This window comes from Chrysemys picta, chromosome 20 (genome assembly GCF_011386835.1).
Source record: "Chrysemys picta bellii isolate R12L10 chromosome 20, ASM1138683v2, whole genome shotgun sequence".
Taxonomy (NCBI): domain Eukaryota; kingdom Metazoa; phylum Chordata; order Testudines; family Emydidae; genus Chrysemys; species Chrysemys picta.
The window spans coordinates 23,477,077-23,494,097 of NC_088810.1; the positions used below are offsets into that span (position 1 = coordinate 23,477,077).

The following is a 17,021-nucleotide window of genomic DNA, read 5'->3' on the forward strand; positions in this document are numbered from 1 at the left end:
GTCTCAAGCTCTATGACTTGAAATTCCCCTCTAGAAAAATTATACTATAACGCCTGTGCACCACTTACGTTCCACTTAAGCCTTCAACATAGGTCTTAATAGGGACCTGAAAGTCGATTAGGCCTTTGTGCTGGCCCTATTGTCAGGGGTGAATTTCCCCGCATGTTGCTTAGGAGTTCAGTTCATAATCCACCTCCATTGTGTCACCAATGCCACGGGATTGGGGGATCATCCTGACAGGAGCTCAGTGGGCTGCCTACAATGGTTTTACAAGAAAATACATCTGATTAAACCCCAGATGAAACAAAAGGAAAGATGGAGATACGAACTTCTCGGCCAAGACTATGGGATGAGATTACATTAATTGAAAACCTGATCAGCTTTAGGACATGCCGCAAGACCTTCAGCTTGCAGAATGCTTGTCTACCTTGCTGAGAATGATTTTCCAAGTGTAACACACAACATACATTGTTTCCCCTAACCAGGCAAGGGTTGAAGAACCTTGTTCTGATTTAAGAGCACTGAACATCTTTAAATTCTATGGAATTGTTTTGATTCATTCCAGTTGATCTCCTGCTCTTTCCTCATAGGACAAGTTTTCAAGGCCTTTAATCATTTTTGTTGCTCTCCTTTCTCCAATTTGTTCAAATCTTGCCTGTAATGTGGCACGCAGAAATGGACACAATACTCCAGTTCAGGCCTAATCAGGATGGAGTGGAGCAGAAGAATTACTTCTCCTGTTTTCCTCACCACACTCCTCTTAATACGTCCCAGAATGTTTGCTTTTTTTGCAACAGCGTTAGACTGTTGACTGCTATTTAGCTTTGGTTTACTGTGACGCCGCAGAACCTTTTCTGCAGTACTCCTTCCTAGGCAATCATTTCCCATTTTTTATGTGTTCAACTGATTGTTCTTTCTGAAGTGGAGTAATTTGCATTTGTCCTTATTGAATTTCATCCTATTTACTTCAGACCACTTCTCCAGTTTGTCCAGATCATTTTGAATTTTAATCCATCCTCCAAAGCACTTGCAACCTCTACCAGCTTGGTATCGTCAACAAACTTTACAAGTGTATTCTCTATGCCATTATCTAAATCATTGATGAAGAAATTGAACAGAACTGGACCCAGAACTGATCTCTGATGGATCATAATCATAATGATCATAATAAGGATCAGTATCATAATCTTCAGTTTAGAATTCTAATATCCAGAACATTGTGATAAGGCACTTAAGTTTATTCCTGTGGAAAATCCCATTCCTGAATTCTCTCCATTTGACTGTGACGATAAAGCAGAATCTTAACTCCAACCTCATATTTCTCTCAAAACATTGTCCCATCTCCTCCAGCAACGTGGACCCTCTACCTGTTCCACCTACATTAGCTCTAAAAAAGTTCAGCATCCATGAAGTGGGTAGCAAATGCTGTCTAGTCTATGGTGTGTTATTTGTAAGGCCTTGGCTACACTTACCCGCTAGTTCGACGGCTGGAAATCGAACTTCTGGGTTCGACTTATCGCGTCTAGTCTGGACGCGATAAGTCGAACCCGGAAGTGCTCGCCGTCGACTGCGGTACTCCAGCTCGGCGAGAGGAGTACCGCGGAGTCGACGGGGGAGCCTGCCTGCCGAGTGTGGACCAAGGTAAGTTCGAACTAAGGTACTTCGACTTCAGCTACGTTATTCACGTAGCTGAAGTTGCGTACCTTAGTTCGAATTAGGGGGGTAGTGTAGACCAAGCCTAACTTTGCCCCTTGTGCCACACTGTGACCTTCACCCCAATGTATCTCTCTTTGTTTGCACATAAAACAGGAGTGATAACATTCTAGTGGATGTTCTATTTCCCCAGGACTCCACATATCAAAGCACTTCACAAACATAAATTAAGGATGTTGATGTCCAAAGTCTTGGATAATTATGATAGTAATAGTTTCTTTCTGGAAAACGCCCTTCTAATGAGTAATAGAGTCACTTTAAAAATGGAGGTCAAGGTCACTCGTGTCATTCTCCTAATCGGGTCATTATTTGTAGCGCAGAGTTTCGGACTATTTGATTTTCATTAAAAAAAAGATTGCATTTAATTTTAGTATAAAATTTACTTTTGAAGTTTACGAGCAGGAGATCCCCCATCATAAATAAGCACAGCTCCATAGAATTCAAAGATGTTCATGGCATTTGAATCAACATATGGGTCGTCAACCTTGCCTGGTTAGAAGAAAGAGCCTTTTGGGAGAGAGGTTGTTATAATTTAAAAATCATTCTCATCATGGTAATAAAGACTTCTGCAAGCTCCGGGTCTTGTAGCATGAGCTAACGTTGCTCAGACATTGAATTAATATAATCTTATAACACATCCTTGGCCAAGAAGGCCGTACCTCCAGCTTTCCTGTGATTTGTTTGAGGCTTTATCAGCTGCATTTTCCTGCAAGACAAGAATTGTCTTGGCTGCTGTTGGAGGGAGATCATATTACTGATGTTTTAAAGGTTCCAGGATTCATCTCAAAGCCTTTATAATTAATTGAGATGTCCCATCTCCTAGAACAGGAAGGGACCTTGAAAGGTCGTCGAGTCCAGCCCCCTGCCTTCACTAGCAGGACCAAGTACTGATTTTGCCCCAGATCCCCAAGTGGCCCCCTCAAGGATTGAACTCACAACCCTGGGTTTAGCAGGCCAATGCTCAAACCACTGAGCTATCCCTCCCCATATTTATTATTTGTAAAATAATCAATATATGGGGAAATTCACCCCTGCACAGAGGACCAACACAAGGGCCTATTCAACTCTTAGGTCCCTCTTAAGACCTAATTTGAAAGATGAAATGGGATTTAGAGAGGTCAAAGACCTTATACTATCTTTCTCCCAGGGGGATTGTTCGAGTCATATTATTCTGGGAGGGTTTTGACTGAGACCCTGTCTCCCATTGAGTTCAATGGGCGTTAGATCTCAAAACTTGGGGTTACATGTTCTGAGCATTGAGATTTCCCCCTCCCTCCTAGCAATTACAGGAGCTGTACAATGCCCACAATACATATCAGCATAGCTTAGCAGGACCAAACTGGATTCCTCTGCATGACAGCAGATTGTGCAACAGATATGGCCCTGAATCTCCTTGACAATCATTCACATTGGAACTCCAAAGGAGGTCACTAGAAGGATACCAGGAAGGAATGTGTCCCGTCAAAATTTAAAATGAAAGAAACCTGTGGGCTTGTATGTGCATGTCATAGCCCATGTGAGGCTGAAACACAACAATCCTGAACAAAGAAGAAAACAATTATATCAATTGGAGGAGTCATGTGCCCAGGAAATATGTTTTGTAACTAATTAAGACCTCGAGCAAAAGGATGTCTCAAACTCTCTGGGCGGTTTAAGAAACTGTATAAAAGTGCTCGCGACTCAGGCTTCTTTAACCACTTCTCTTGACTTATCCTCCTTGGTGACCTTGGTAAGTCTGATTTGACTCTATCTTTCTATAGCTATCAAAATGTTGTGTTAGTGATGATTTAATTTCTGACTGAAACTTATGCATAACTCTGTGATTATTGGCTCTCTTAAGCGGTTTTCCCATTGAAAAAAATGTATTAAGTTGCTGGCATTGGTGGATTCATGGTTTCGAAGTTAAGACTGCACTCTTCAAAGGTACATAGGAATTTGGGACACAAGGTCCTCTTTATTTTCATTAAAAATGAAGTGTTCAAATCCCTTTGGTAGATTTGAAAAATCTCAGACCCAACTTTTCAATTTGTGGTGATTAGGAAGAAACTCCCCCAGTTTATTCCCTACAGATCTCTTCTGTGTGCTTCTGCATGATTCTGTGGCAGCTGGTACTGAACATTGTTCCAGACAGATTATTCTGATCCAGTAGGGCAATTTCTGTGCTCCTCTGTGCACTAGGAGCATATTCAGATGCAGATCCACAACTGGTGTAACTCCACTGAACTCAGTTGAACAGTGCTGATTTCTACCAGCCGAGGAACTGGTTCTTAGTGTTTTCCTTGGACAAAAGAATATTGTCCATTCATTCATTAGTAAGTGTTACTGACTCACAAGCTTCAGAAGCCAAAGCGCCACGTGCTGATTTTGAAGAGAACTGATCTCTCTGCTGAGGTTACATCCTCACAAGGAAACGATCCCTAACAAATATGTCCCTGCCATGCTCCGTATCAACATTTTGTAAAAGGGAATAAAAATCCCATGTTTGCATGACAGAAATACTCTGTATTGTATGTTTACTTACTCCAGACAGTGTTCTTAGGAGAAAGGGACTGAGAAGTGTTCAGAAGGGTTGGATAAGAGGGAGGCTAAGAGAGAGGGGAGCAAGGGGCTACTAGGAGAAACTGGGAGGCAATAGGTAGCCAGGACATGAGGGTGTAAGTCTTCATTTCCCTGCTCCATCTCTCTCTGTCTCTCCCTGGCCGGCAGTACAAGAGTCACTGAGTTTTGACCCTTTTTATTCCACTGGCCCTAGTGCATTGTGTTGACTCTTTTCCCTGCTGTGTGTTTCAGGTTAACCTCCAGCGCAGAAAGATGACTTTCGACGAACTCATGAATGAGGAATTGTATTATAACCCCTACTGTTACAAGGGCTGGCGCGGCTATAGAGGCCATTATGGCTGCTATAGGCCCTGGGGTTACCAGAGGCCATACAGGTATGGGTGGGGCCATCAGTATGATTGCCACTACCCTTACCGATGGGGCCATGGGTACGGCTATGGAAAGTTCTGGCCATGTTTCGCCGAGGAGCAATAGACCCGGAACAAGGAACAACCAGGAAACGTAAAGCGAGTTACGGAATCACAGCTGGCCTCACGGGTAATGGCTTTCGGAAATGCTGATGGCGCACAACTCCCATGGGAGCCGTGAGTCCTCAGCACCTCCGTAAATCTGCCCAGTATCTTTATTGCCCAAGTTACACTTTATGACTTTTTCCTCTATTGTCTACCACAACTTCTGGTGTGAAATGCGTCACCTTCTAACGGGTGATTTGTTAACGACTTTCTTGAAACCCGGGAAATATTTTCTTTTTACTCTGCTACTTCCCATCTCCTCCTGTGTACTTCTCATCGTTTTCCCATTAAACTGATTCTGCCTCATAATAGCAAGCTTTTTGTTTTCCTTTCGGCTCCATTCCCTATTTACTAGCCACGACGGCCCAGAGTCAAACGAGCTACTTAGGTGCCTAACTCCCATTGAAATCAGTCTGAGCCATGAACCTAAATACCTTTGTGAATCTGGCTCTCTGGGTAACAACAACTCACTGCTGTGCAGGGAACCAGTTCCTGGGCATTACTTACGTCCCACTCGAGCCCTGTATTGTGAAGCGAATCAGGTCTGGCAAAAGTCTTTATATCATAAGCGAGGTATTAGCCCTCTAGGTCCCCGCTCTGTAACGACTAGGTGTCGGGTATTCCTTTTCATTCAGAGCTTCTAGACCTTTCCAGTCCCGGTTCATGTCTAACAACAGGTGCTTGGTATGCTCAAGATGGGCAATGCCAGTACTGAAACCATCCCTCCTATTCCCTCCCTCCCAAGGGTGTTTAATGAAAAGCCTTTCAGGTTGAAATTTCAGAAATCTTGAGCATCACTGGGCCTTGGTCCTATGTAAAGGGAAGGGCCAACCCAAGTGCCCCCTTTTGGGCAGATGTGGCACTCTGGGTGAGCCACCTTCCCTCCCGTTACTCGTGTCAAGCCATGCACTTGCACAGATCAGGGCAATGAAAAGACAAAACAAACTAGTCCAAAGAAGTGTCTCCCTTAATGATGCCCTGGGACGGGAGCCCATGTAATAACAAACCAAATGCCCTTCATCTCCACATCTATGTTCAGATCCCACTAACTAAAGTCCACACAAAGTCTCTTGTGTCTGCTCAGGGTAAACTTCCAGAGCTGGGAGATCACAGCCTCTTACAGGCTGGTCAGATCCTAGTGTCCCCTCCCCTATCCAGCTTCCTCTTCCGGATGAAATAGTCACTAGGCCAGAGCAGGGAGTCTCCTTATTTGCCACAGTCTGTTCTGTTTGTGGGCTCCAGGCTGACTGGTAAAAGGGGAGAACGCTGCTTCACCTACCTCCCTGCCGTGAGTGGACCTGTTGGTGCACTCACCGAATATCCAGATCTCCTCATCTCTTCATGAGAAGAAGTCCACCTTCTCATGCCCCTTTTTGGGACTGTGTCCTACCCAGAACCAAAAGAACTGAAATGCTAAGTACCACTGGGTATGACAGGCATTTGACTCCTTCGTCATCTGGAGCCAAAATAGAACTTCACAATCTGTCAACAACACAAATACATCTCAGTATTTAGTCTCCTTATTTCCCACCTGGCTTTTTCTTGGGTTTACTCTCAGATTGGCCTCTCATAGCCTGGATTTGAAGGACCAGACTGGATCGAAAGGACCTGACTGGATTGCTGTATGTGATACTGATGCACAGATGCAAGTACGGATATCAGTAACTCCAGGGAAGTCAGGAATGGAGTTTGCCCTTAAAACTTTTACTGTGAAAGACACCTGCAGGGTGTAATGTGCATATCGTACTCTTACAGTTTCATGTAAATACGCCTGTATTCCCCCACTGTGGCCCCTTAAAGTTTCCAGTTACCCATCATCAGCGACTTGGGTGGAGATCTGCCTCTCTCTTGACCTTCTGACAGGAAACTTTAAGGCTGTGGGAGCTCCCTGCCTTACCCTGTGATATCCCCAGCAAGCCTGACTGCCTAAAAGCAAGCACCTGTAGCCCCTGCGCTCTCCTTTCTCTCTGAGGTCTATGAGCAGTGGACGGCCATCAGTTACAAGTTACCACACAGCTCTTTCGGTGCAAGCACCTCTACTCTCAAGGTGAGGGCATTACAGAGAAAGCATATGAAAAACAATCAAAGTTCCTATCAGCATGCTAAAAGCTTACCAGAGGTCACCATCAGCCTCATGCAGCCCTAGTAGGCCAAAGTCTTTCCTGCTCTTCGGCAAGGATTGGGGACCTACTTGGCCAGAAGGTCCTGTATGTTTGTGGATCAGACAAACTAACATGTTGGTCTTTGGAAAATCCAGCATGAATCACTGTATGCGAGCCTATCTAGAGAGAGGTGGTATCTCTGCGGTGGTGTTTACAATCATTTGTAATTTACCTTAATCACCCCTCCACTGTTTTAGTTTCTAGGGAAGCAGTGATATCCTTCCTGCTGGAATACAACACAATCATACATACAATCTCTGACCCACAGTGATATATACATTTAGTACAATACAGCCCCACAGAGTTATTGCATACAATTGCAATATTTGTCACAACTACTTTCTGAGGTTGACACCAGACTAGAAATCACAAACACTAAGGAAAACAATTATCTCAATTGAAAGAGTCTTGTATGCAACAACATTAATTTGCAACTAATAAAGACCTCATGAACAAAGGGTCTCTCAGATCTTCCAGGAGATCTTAGAAGCTGTATAAACGCTCTTTCAACTCAGGGCTATTCTACCACTTCTCTGAGCTATTTTCTTGGGTGAACTGGGTACGTCTGATGTGAATCACTGTCTTTATAACTATTAAGGTGCCACGTTAGCGATAGTTTCCATTCAGGAGCGAATCTTGTACAGACACTCTGATTCTTATAACTTATGGGACTTATTGTGGGACCTTGGACATACTGTTTCTCCCGTCTGTGCTTCCACATCTGTAAAATGGGTACAGAGATATTTATTTGCATCACACTCATCAACTCCACAAGTCACTATCCCTGTAACTGTTCCAGGGATCTTCAAGATTCAAGAAGGAATCTTCTGTGTGTCCATAGAGATTATTAATAAGGACTAATAGTGGGGAAAGTTTACTGACAGGTTCCTTTAATGTGGATGTTTTATCTAGAAACCTGTAACCAAACAAAGCCAAGTTTGCATGACTAATACTACCTCGAGTCCGGATGAATCTGCTAGTCAATCAGTCTATGCCCCATCTATGCACAGGCAGCTCTTAAACAGAAATTCTTCCAGACCTTAATTCTGGACTCTCCGGTCCTCTTTCATAATAACTGCCCATTCTCCATCATGGTTTCCATTTCTTCTCTGCCAGATACTCCACTGTTAGGTAGAGATTAGAATCAATCCAGAGAGCCACCGTTTATGCCAGTCTAATGTGGGAGTAAAGTTTACAAGATCTGACACTTGTCACTCACTCGTGCTCAACTTACATGATTTAGAACAAAAGCAGATGGGACCCAGAAAATTCAGCTTCAAATTGAGATCTATTTTTAATTTTATTTTATTTTTTGTGGGAAAGCTGGTCTGTTTTCAGTTACATGTCTTAGTGTGACAATTATGAAACCACCTGCAGAATCTTTGGGGAAATACTTTGTATTAAGATTATGTATCCCTGTGTGCAAAGCAATGTGGGTATCATTGTGTCTGACACACACAAAGAGGAGGGTTACCACAGCTCCTGCAGGAACTAAAACCGTACGGGGTCATTAAGATAAATAGTTAAGGAATGGAAACACTTCCAGAGAGGTGCCAGCCCCTGGCAGCCTGGCATATGGTTGTGCAGCCTTCAATCCCCGGGTGAGGAGGGAGCTGAGGAGGGTCTCCAACCAAGAAAGGTGACAACTGGGAGCTGAAGGATTCGTGCGGGGTGGAGCAGATACAGTTCCATTTACACTGAAAGTGTGATAGTGAGATATTCACATTGCATCCACATACAAGAAAGTATTCATGTGCCTCTCTCACACCAATTGCAATACAGGTTATGCACCTAATGAGTTCTGTGACCCTCGGCCACAGTGGTTGGTAAATAAGAAATGGAGCGGAAAGGAAAACCAAAAGGCTGGTAATATGATGCAGAATGGCTTTAATGTGATTTAGAAGAGGAGTACATAGCAAGAGACACAAGGAATGCAGAGCAGAAAGAATATATTTCTAGGGTTTCAAGAAGGTTTACAACGAATCACTGGCTCCACGGCGATGCATTTCACACCAGATCTTCTTCTTCCTTCAGTGCAGCTGTGGAGTTTGACAGTGAAATCCTGTTTCCAGCATTTTGATCCCAGTCAGGATCAAATGAGACAAAGCAGAATGTGAGCAGAGCACTAGGCCGTTTCTCTCTTATTCATCTTCCGTAGCAAAGCTAAACCCAGAGACAAATGGCCCATACTCAGGAAGAGACCAGTACACCCAGGGCCCAATTCCCACTGACACGAAGGTCCCTTTCTGTTGCTCTGTAAGGAGCCTGCACGTGAATGTAAATGCTATTTGTGTCAACTTTAAGGTCCCTGCGTCACTGACCCCGTCAGGGTGGCCTAACGGGGCCTTCTTGGAATTGGGCTTTGGGCTGGTAGATAGTTACGGAAGAAGCCGTTAGAATAGGGGGCGTTAGCGGAAACAGTCACAAAGGGAAATAGAGCTACAAGGCAGATTTCCAGAGGCACTGAGCAATCTCCGCTCCCGTGGCAGTGGGGGTTGCTCAGCATTTCTGAAAGCCATTGCCCGTCAGCTCATCGGTGAATCGTATCCTGCTTTTCCTTTCCTGGTTGTTCCTTGTTCCGGGTCTATTGCTCCTCGGCAAAACATGGCCAGCATCTTCCATAGCCGTAACCACCCCCCCATCGGTAAGGGTAAGAGTAGCAGGAACCATAATTGTGGCCCCACCCATAACTGTATGGCCTGTAGTAACCCCATGGCCGATAGCAGCCGTAATGGCCCCCATAACCGCCCCAGCCCCCATTCCAACAGGGGTCACAGCCCCAGTGGTGAGAAAGCTTTTGGTGGTGGTAATTCATCTTGCTGCGTTGGAGGTAAACCTGAAACACACAGCAGAGAAAAGAGTCAACATCATGTATTGGAGCCAACAGAATGAAAAGGACAAAGCTCATGGGCTTTTGTAACATGGACCATAGAGAGAGAGACAGAGCAGGGAAATGATCATCTAGCCCCTCAGTTCCCAGCTACATTGTACCTCCTATTTCCTCATCCTAGTCCTCTTGCTCCCCTCTCTCTTAGCCTCCCTCCTAGCCAACCCCTCTGAACCCTTCTGAGTCCCTTTCTCTTAAAAACACTGACTGGAACAAATAAACGTACACTATAGAATATTTCTGTCAGACACTCATGGGATTTTTCTTCCCTTATATTAAATGTTTATGCAACGCTTGGCAGGGACAAATGTGTTAAGATTAGCTTGTGAGGATTTAACCTCAGCATAGAGACCAGTTCTCTCCGGAATCAGAGCGTGGCGCTTTGGCTCCTGAAGCTTGTGAGTCGGCAATACTTACTAATGAATGAATGGACAATATTCTTTTGTCAAAGCAAAACACGAAGACCCGGAACCTGAGCAGGTAGATATCAGCCCTGTCCAACTGAACTTAATCATCTAAGCTAACTTACACTGCTTAAGGATCTGCATCTAACATTGCTACACTGGAACACGTGTGAAGCCCATCTAATATGTTAGTCTCTCTGAAATATTGTTGAGTAGCAGCTGTCACCGTTTAAAGAAGTACATAGATGCGGTTTCTTATGGAATAAACTGGTGAAGTTTCTTTCTAGCATCCCTTAGTTAAAAGTTGGGTATGAGATTTTTCAAATCTACCTAAGAGATTTGAACACCTAATTCTTAATGAAAAGAAACAGGAACTAGTGTCCCAAATGCGTAGGTACTTCTGAAAATTTCAGCCTTTACTTCTAATCCATGAATCTACCAATGCTTGCAACAGAATAACTACTATTCTAATGCAGACAATATTCACAAATTTATATGCAAGATTCCGTTCTAAATTAAAACCATCACTAAGGTAACATTTCAATAGCTCCAAAGAGATTGAGACAAATGGGACTTACCGAGCTCACCGAGAAGGATAAATCAAGGGAAGTGGTTAAAGAAGCCTGAGTCGTGAGCGCTTTTATACAATTTCTCAGACTGCCTGGAGAATCTGAGACACCCTTTAGTTTAAGGTCTTAATTAATTACAAAACATGCTTTGCTAAGCACTTCAGTCTTTCAGGTAATCTAATTGTTTGTGTTTTCAGTCTCATGTGGCGTGACATGCACAAAACACCCTAGAGGTTTCTTTCATCTGAAAAGTTTTATGGGGCACAATCTAACCCTAAATTATACTCGTGACCGCCATCAGATTTACCGTAGGAATTAATGCATAGGTTAGTCAGAGCTGGATCTATTGCACAATCTGCTGTCCTGTAAAGAATCCAGTCTGGTCCTTGTGAGCCATGCTGGTGTGTGCTGGGGGCATTGCACAGTTCCTCCTAATATTCGTAGGAGGGAAGGAACAGTGTCCAAAGCCTGCACCCTCAAGTTTTCGGATCTACTGCCTATTGACGTCAATCTGAGTTATTACTCTGACTCAGTGTTGTCTCAGGCTCTATGACTTGAAATTCCCCCCTAGAAAAATTATAGTATAACACCTGTGCACCACTTACGTCCCACTTAAGCCTTCAACATAGGTCTTAATAGGGACCTGAAAGTCGATTAGGCCTTTGTGCTGGCCCTATTCTCAGGGGTGAATTTCCCCGCATGTTGCTTAGGAGTTCAGTTCATAATCCACCTCCATTGTGTCACCAATGCCACGGGATTGGGGGATCATCCTGACAGGAGCTCAGTGGGCTGCCTACAATGGTTTTACAAGAAAATACATCTGATTAAACCCCAGATGAAACAAAAGGAAAGATGGAGATACGAACTTCTTGGCCAAGGCTATGGGATGAGATTAGATTAGTTGAAAACCTGATCAGCTTTAGGACATGCGGCAAGACCTTCAGCTTGCAGAATGCTTGTCTACCTTGCTGAGAATGATTTTCCAAGTGTAACACACACCATACATTGTTTCCGCTAACCAGGCAAGGGTTGAAGAACCTTGTTCTGATTTAAAAGCACTGAACATCTTTAAATTCTATGGAATTGTTTTGATTCATTCCAGTTGATCTCCTGCTCTTTCCTCATAGGACAAGTTTTCAAGGCCTTTAATGATTTTTGTTGCTCTCCTTTCTCAAATTTGTTCAAATCTTGCCTGTAATGTGGCACGCAGAAATGGACACAATACTCCAGTTCAGGCCTAATCAGCATGGAGTGGAGCAGAAGAATTACTTCTCCTGTTTTCCTCACCACACTCCTCTTAATACGTCCCAGAATGTTTGCTTTTTTTGCAACAGTGTTAGAGTGTTGGCTCATATTTAGTTTGTGGTTTACTGTGACGCCGCAGAACCTTTTCTGCAGTACTCCTTCCTAGGCAGTCATTGCCCATTTTTTATGTGTTCAACTGATTGTTCTTTCTGAAGTGGAGTAATTTGCATTTGTCCTTATTGAATTTCATCCTATTTACTTCAGACCACTTCTACTTTTTGTCCAGATCATTTTAAATTTTAATCCATCCTCCAAAGCACTTGCAACCTCTACCAGCTTGGTATCATCTACAAACTTTGTAAGTGTATTCTCTATGTCATTATCTAAATCATTGATGAAGAAATTGAACAGAACTGGACCCAGAACTGATCTCTGATGGATCATAATCATAATGATCATAATAAGGATCAGTATCATAATCTTTAGTTTAGAATTCTAATATCCAGAATATTGTGATAAGACACTTAAGTTTATTCCTGTAGAAAATTCCATTCCTGAATTCTCTCCATTTGACTGTGACGATAAAGCAGAATCTTAACTCCAACCTCATATTTCCCTCAAAACATTGTCCCATCTCCTCCAGCAACGTGGACCCTGTACCTGTTCCACCTACATTAGCTCTAAAAAAGTTCAGCATCCATGAAGTGGGTAGCAAATGCTGTCTAGTCTATGGCGTGTTATTTGTAACTTTGCCCCTTGTGCCACTCTGTGACCTTCACCCCAATGTATCTCTCTTTCTTTGCACATAAAACAGGAGTGATAACATTCTAGTGGATGTTCTATGTCCCCAGGACTCCACATATCAGAGCACTTCACAAACATAAATTAAGGTTGTTGATGTCCAAAGTCTTGGATAATTATGATAGTAATAGTTTCTTTCTGGAAGACGCCCTTCTAATGAGTAATAGAGTCACTTTAAAAATGGAGGTCAAGGTCACTTGTGTCATTCTCCTAATCGGGTCATGATTTGTAGCGCAGAGTTTCGGACTATTTGATTTTCATTAAAAAAAAGATTGCATTTAATTTTAGTATAAAAATTACTTTTGAAGTTTAGGAGCAGGAGATCACCCATCATAAATAAGCACAGCTCCATAGAATTCAAAGATGTTCATGGCATTTGAATCAACATATGGGTCCTCAACCTTGCCTGGTTAGAAGAAAGAGCCTTTTGGGAGAGAGGTTGTTATAATTAGAAAATCATTCTCGTCATGGTAATAAAGACTTCTGCAACCTCCGGGTCTTGTACCATGAGCTAACGTTGGTCAGACATTGAATTGATATAATCTTATAACACATCTTTGGGCAAGAAAGCCGTATCTCCAGCTTTCCTGTGATTTATCAGATGCATTTTCCTGCAAGACAAGAATTGTCTTGGCTGCTGTTGGAGGGAGATCATATTACTGATGTTTTAAATGTTCCAGGATTGATCTCAAAGCCTTTATAAAAATATTGAAATGCTTTTTATCACCCACCACACGCTCCCTCACCTCAATCCAAGAGCAACCCCGCAGTGGGCAACCCCATGAGCTTCTGCCATCATGATCATCCTGATCCCACAGCATTAATGACACAACTGAATCTCTAATCAATGTATGGGGAAATTCACCCCTGCACAGAGGACCAACACAAAGGCCTATTCAAATCTTAGATCCCTCTTAAGACCTAATTTGAAAGATGAAATGGGATTTAGAGAGGTCAAAGACCTTATACTGTCTTTCTCCCAGGGGGATTGTTCAAGTCATATTATTCTGGGAGGGTTTTGACTGAGACCCTGTCTCCCATTGAGTTCAATGGGCATTCAAAACTTGGGGTAACAGGTTCTGAGCATTGAGATTTCCCCCTCCCTCCTAGCAATTACAGGAGCTGTACAATGCCCACAATACATATCAGCATAGCTTAGCAGGACCAAATTGGATTCCTCTGCATCACAGCACATTGGGCAACAGATACGGCCCTGAATCTCCTTGACAATCATTCACATTGGAATTCCAAAGGAGGTCACTAGAATGATACCAGGAAGGAATGTGTCCCATCACATTTTAAAATGAAAGAAACCTGTGGGCTTGTATGTGCATGTCATAGCCCATGTGAGGCTGAAACAAAACAATCCTGAACAAAGAAGAAAACAATTATATCAATTGGAGGAGTCATGTGCCCAGGAAATATGTTTTGTAACTAATTAAGACCTCGAGCAAAAGGATGTCTCAAACTCTCTGGGCGGTTTAAGAAACTGTATAAAAGTGCTCGCGACTCAGGGTTCTTTATTCACTTCTCTTGACTTATCCTCCTTGGTAACCTTGGTAAGTCTGATTTGACTCTATCTTTCTATAGCTATCACGATGTTGTGTTAGTGATGGTTTAATTTCTGACTGAAACTTATGCATAACTCTGTGATTATTGGCTCTCTTAAGGGGTTTTCCCATTTACAAAAATTTATAAAGTTGCAGGCATTGGTGGATTCATGGTTTCGAAGTTAAGACTGCACTCTTCAGAGGTACATAGGAATTTGGGACACAAGGTCCTCTTTATTTTCATTAAAAATAAAGTGTTCAAATCCCTTTGGTAGATTTGAAAAATCTCAGACCCAACTTTTCAATTTGTAGTGTTGGGAAGAAACTCCCCCTATTTATTCCCTACAGATCTCTTCTGTGTCCTTCTGCATGATTCTGTGGCAGCTGGTACCGAACATTGTTTCAGACAGCTTATTCTGATCCAGTAGGGCAATTTCTGAGCTCTTCTGTGCACTAGGAGCATATTCAGATGCAGATCCACAACTGGTGTAACTCCACTGAACTCAGTTGAACAGTGCTGATTTCTACCAGCCAAGGAACTGGTTCTTAGTGTTTTCCTTGGACAAAACAATATTGTCCATTCATTCATTAGTAAGTGTTACTGACTCACAAGCTTCATAAGCCAAAGCGCCACGTGCTGATTTTGAAGAGAACTGATCTCTCTGCTGAGGTTAAATCTTCACAAGGAAACGATCCCTAACAAATATGTCCCTGCCATGCTCCGTATAAACATTTTCTAAAAGGGAATAAAAATCCCATGTGTGCATGACAGAAATACTCTGTATTGTATGTTTACTTACTCCAGACCGTGTTCTTAGGAGAAAGGGACTGAGAAGTGTTCAGAAGGGTTGGATAAGAGGGAGGCTAAGAGAGAGGGGAGCAAGGGGCTACTAGGAGAAACTGGGAGGCAATAGGTAGCCAGGACATGAGGGTGTAAGTCATCATTTCCCTGCTCCATCTCTCTCTCTCTCTATCTCTCTCTCTCTATCTCCCTGGCCGGCAGTACAAGAGTCACTGAGTTTTGACCCTTTTTATTCCACTGGCCCCAGTGCATTGTGTTGACTCTTTTCCCTGCTGTGTGTTTCAGGTTAACCTCCAGCGCAGAAAGATGACTTTCGACGAATTCATGAATGAGGAATTGTATTATAACCCCTACTGTTACAAGGGCTGGCGCGGCTATAGAGGCCATTATGGCTGCTATAGGCCCTGGGGTTACCAGAGGCCATACAGGTATGGGTGGGGCCATCAGTATGATTGCCACTACCCTTACCGATGGGGCCATGGGTACGGCTATGGAAAGTTCTGGCCATGTTTCGCCGAGGAGCAATAGACCCGGAACAAGGAACAACCAGGAAACGGAAAGCGAGATACGGAATCACAGCTGGGCTCACGGGTAATGGCTTTCGGAAATGCTGATGGCGCACAACTCCCATGGGAGCCGTGAGTCCTCAGCACCTCCGTAAATCTGCCCAGTATCTTTATTGCCCAAGTTACACTTTATGACTTTTTCCTCTATTGTCTACCACAACTTCTGGTGTGAAATGCGTCACCTTCTAACGGGTGATTTGTTAACGACTTTCTCGAAACCCAGGAAATATTTTCTTTTTACTCTGCTACTTCCCATCTCCTCCTGTGTACTTCTCATCGTTTTCACATTAAACTGATTCTGTCTCCTAATAGCAAGCTTTTTGTTTTCCTTTCGGCTCCATTCCCTATTTACTAGCCACGACGGCCCAGAGTCAAACGAGCTACTTAGGTGCCTAACTCCCATTGAAATCAGTCTGAGCCATGAACCTAAATACCTTTGTGAATCTGGCTCTGTGGGTAACAACAACTCACTGCTGTGCAGGGAACCAGTTCCTGGGCATTACTTACGTCCCACTCGAGCCCTGTATTGTGAAGCGAATCAGGTCTGGCAAAAGTCTGTATATCATAAGCGAGGTATTAGCCCTCTAGGTCCCCGCCCTGTACCGACTAGGTGTCGGGTATTCCTTTTCATTCAGAGCTTCTAGACCTTTCCAGTCCCGGTTCATGTCTAACAACAGGTGCTTGGTATGCTCAAGATGGGCAATGCCAGTACTGAAACCATCCCTCCTATTCCCTCCCTCCCAAGGGTGTTTAATGAAAAGCCTGTCAGGTTGAAATTTCAGAAATCTTGAGCATCACTGGGCCTTGGTCCTATGTAAAGGGAAGGGCCAACCCAAGTGCCCCCTTTTGGGCAGATGTGGCACTCTGGGTGAGCCACCTTCCCTCCCGTTACTCGTGTCAAACCATGCACTTGCACAGATCAGGGCAATGAAAAGACAGAACAAACTAGTCCAAAGAAGTGTCTCCCTTAATGACGCCCTGGGACGGGAGCCCATGTAATAACAAACCAAATGCCCTTCATCTCCACATCCATGTTCAGATCCCACTAACTAGAGTCCAAACAAAGTCTCTTGTGTCTGCTCGGGGTAAACTTCCAGAGCTGGGAGATCACAGCCTCTTACAGGCTGGTCAGATCCTAGTGTCCCCTCCCCTATCCAGCTTCCTCTTCCGGATGAAATAGTCACTAGGCCAGAGCAGGGAGTCTCCTTATTTGCCACAGTCTGTTCTGTTTGTGGGCTCCAGGCTGACTGG

The 17,021-nt window shown here is 43.6% G+C and overlaps 2 long non-coding RNA genes across 2 annotated transcripts; both read left to right on the plus strand.

Annotated features, from left to right (window-relative positions):
- Positions 1-1,453: 1,453 nt before the first annotated feature.
- LOC135976774 (uncharacterized) lies at positions 1,454-5,093 on the plus strand. Its single transcript, XR_010594059.1, has 2 exons — positions 1,454-3,442; positions 4,504-5,093. It is a non-coding gene; the product is annotated as an uncharacterized LOC135976774 (long non-coding RNA).
- Positions 5,094-14,347: 9,254 nt separating this feature from the next.
- Positions 14,348-16,079, plus strand: LOC112060079 (uncharacterized). The gene is made up of 2 exons (XR_010594085.1): positions 14,348-14,411; positions 15,490-16,079. It is a non-coding gene; the product is annotated as an uncharacterized LOC112060079 (long non-coding RNA).
- The last annotated feature ends 942 nt before the right edge of the window (positions 16,080-17,021 follow it).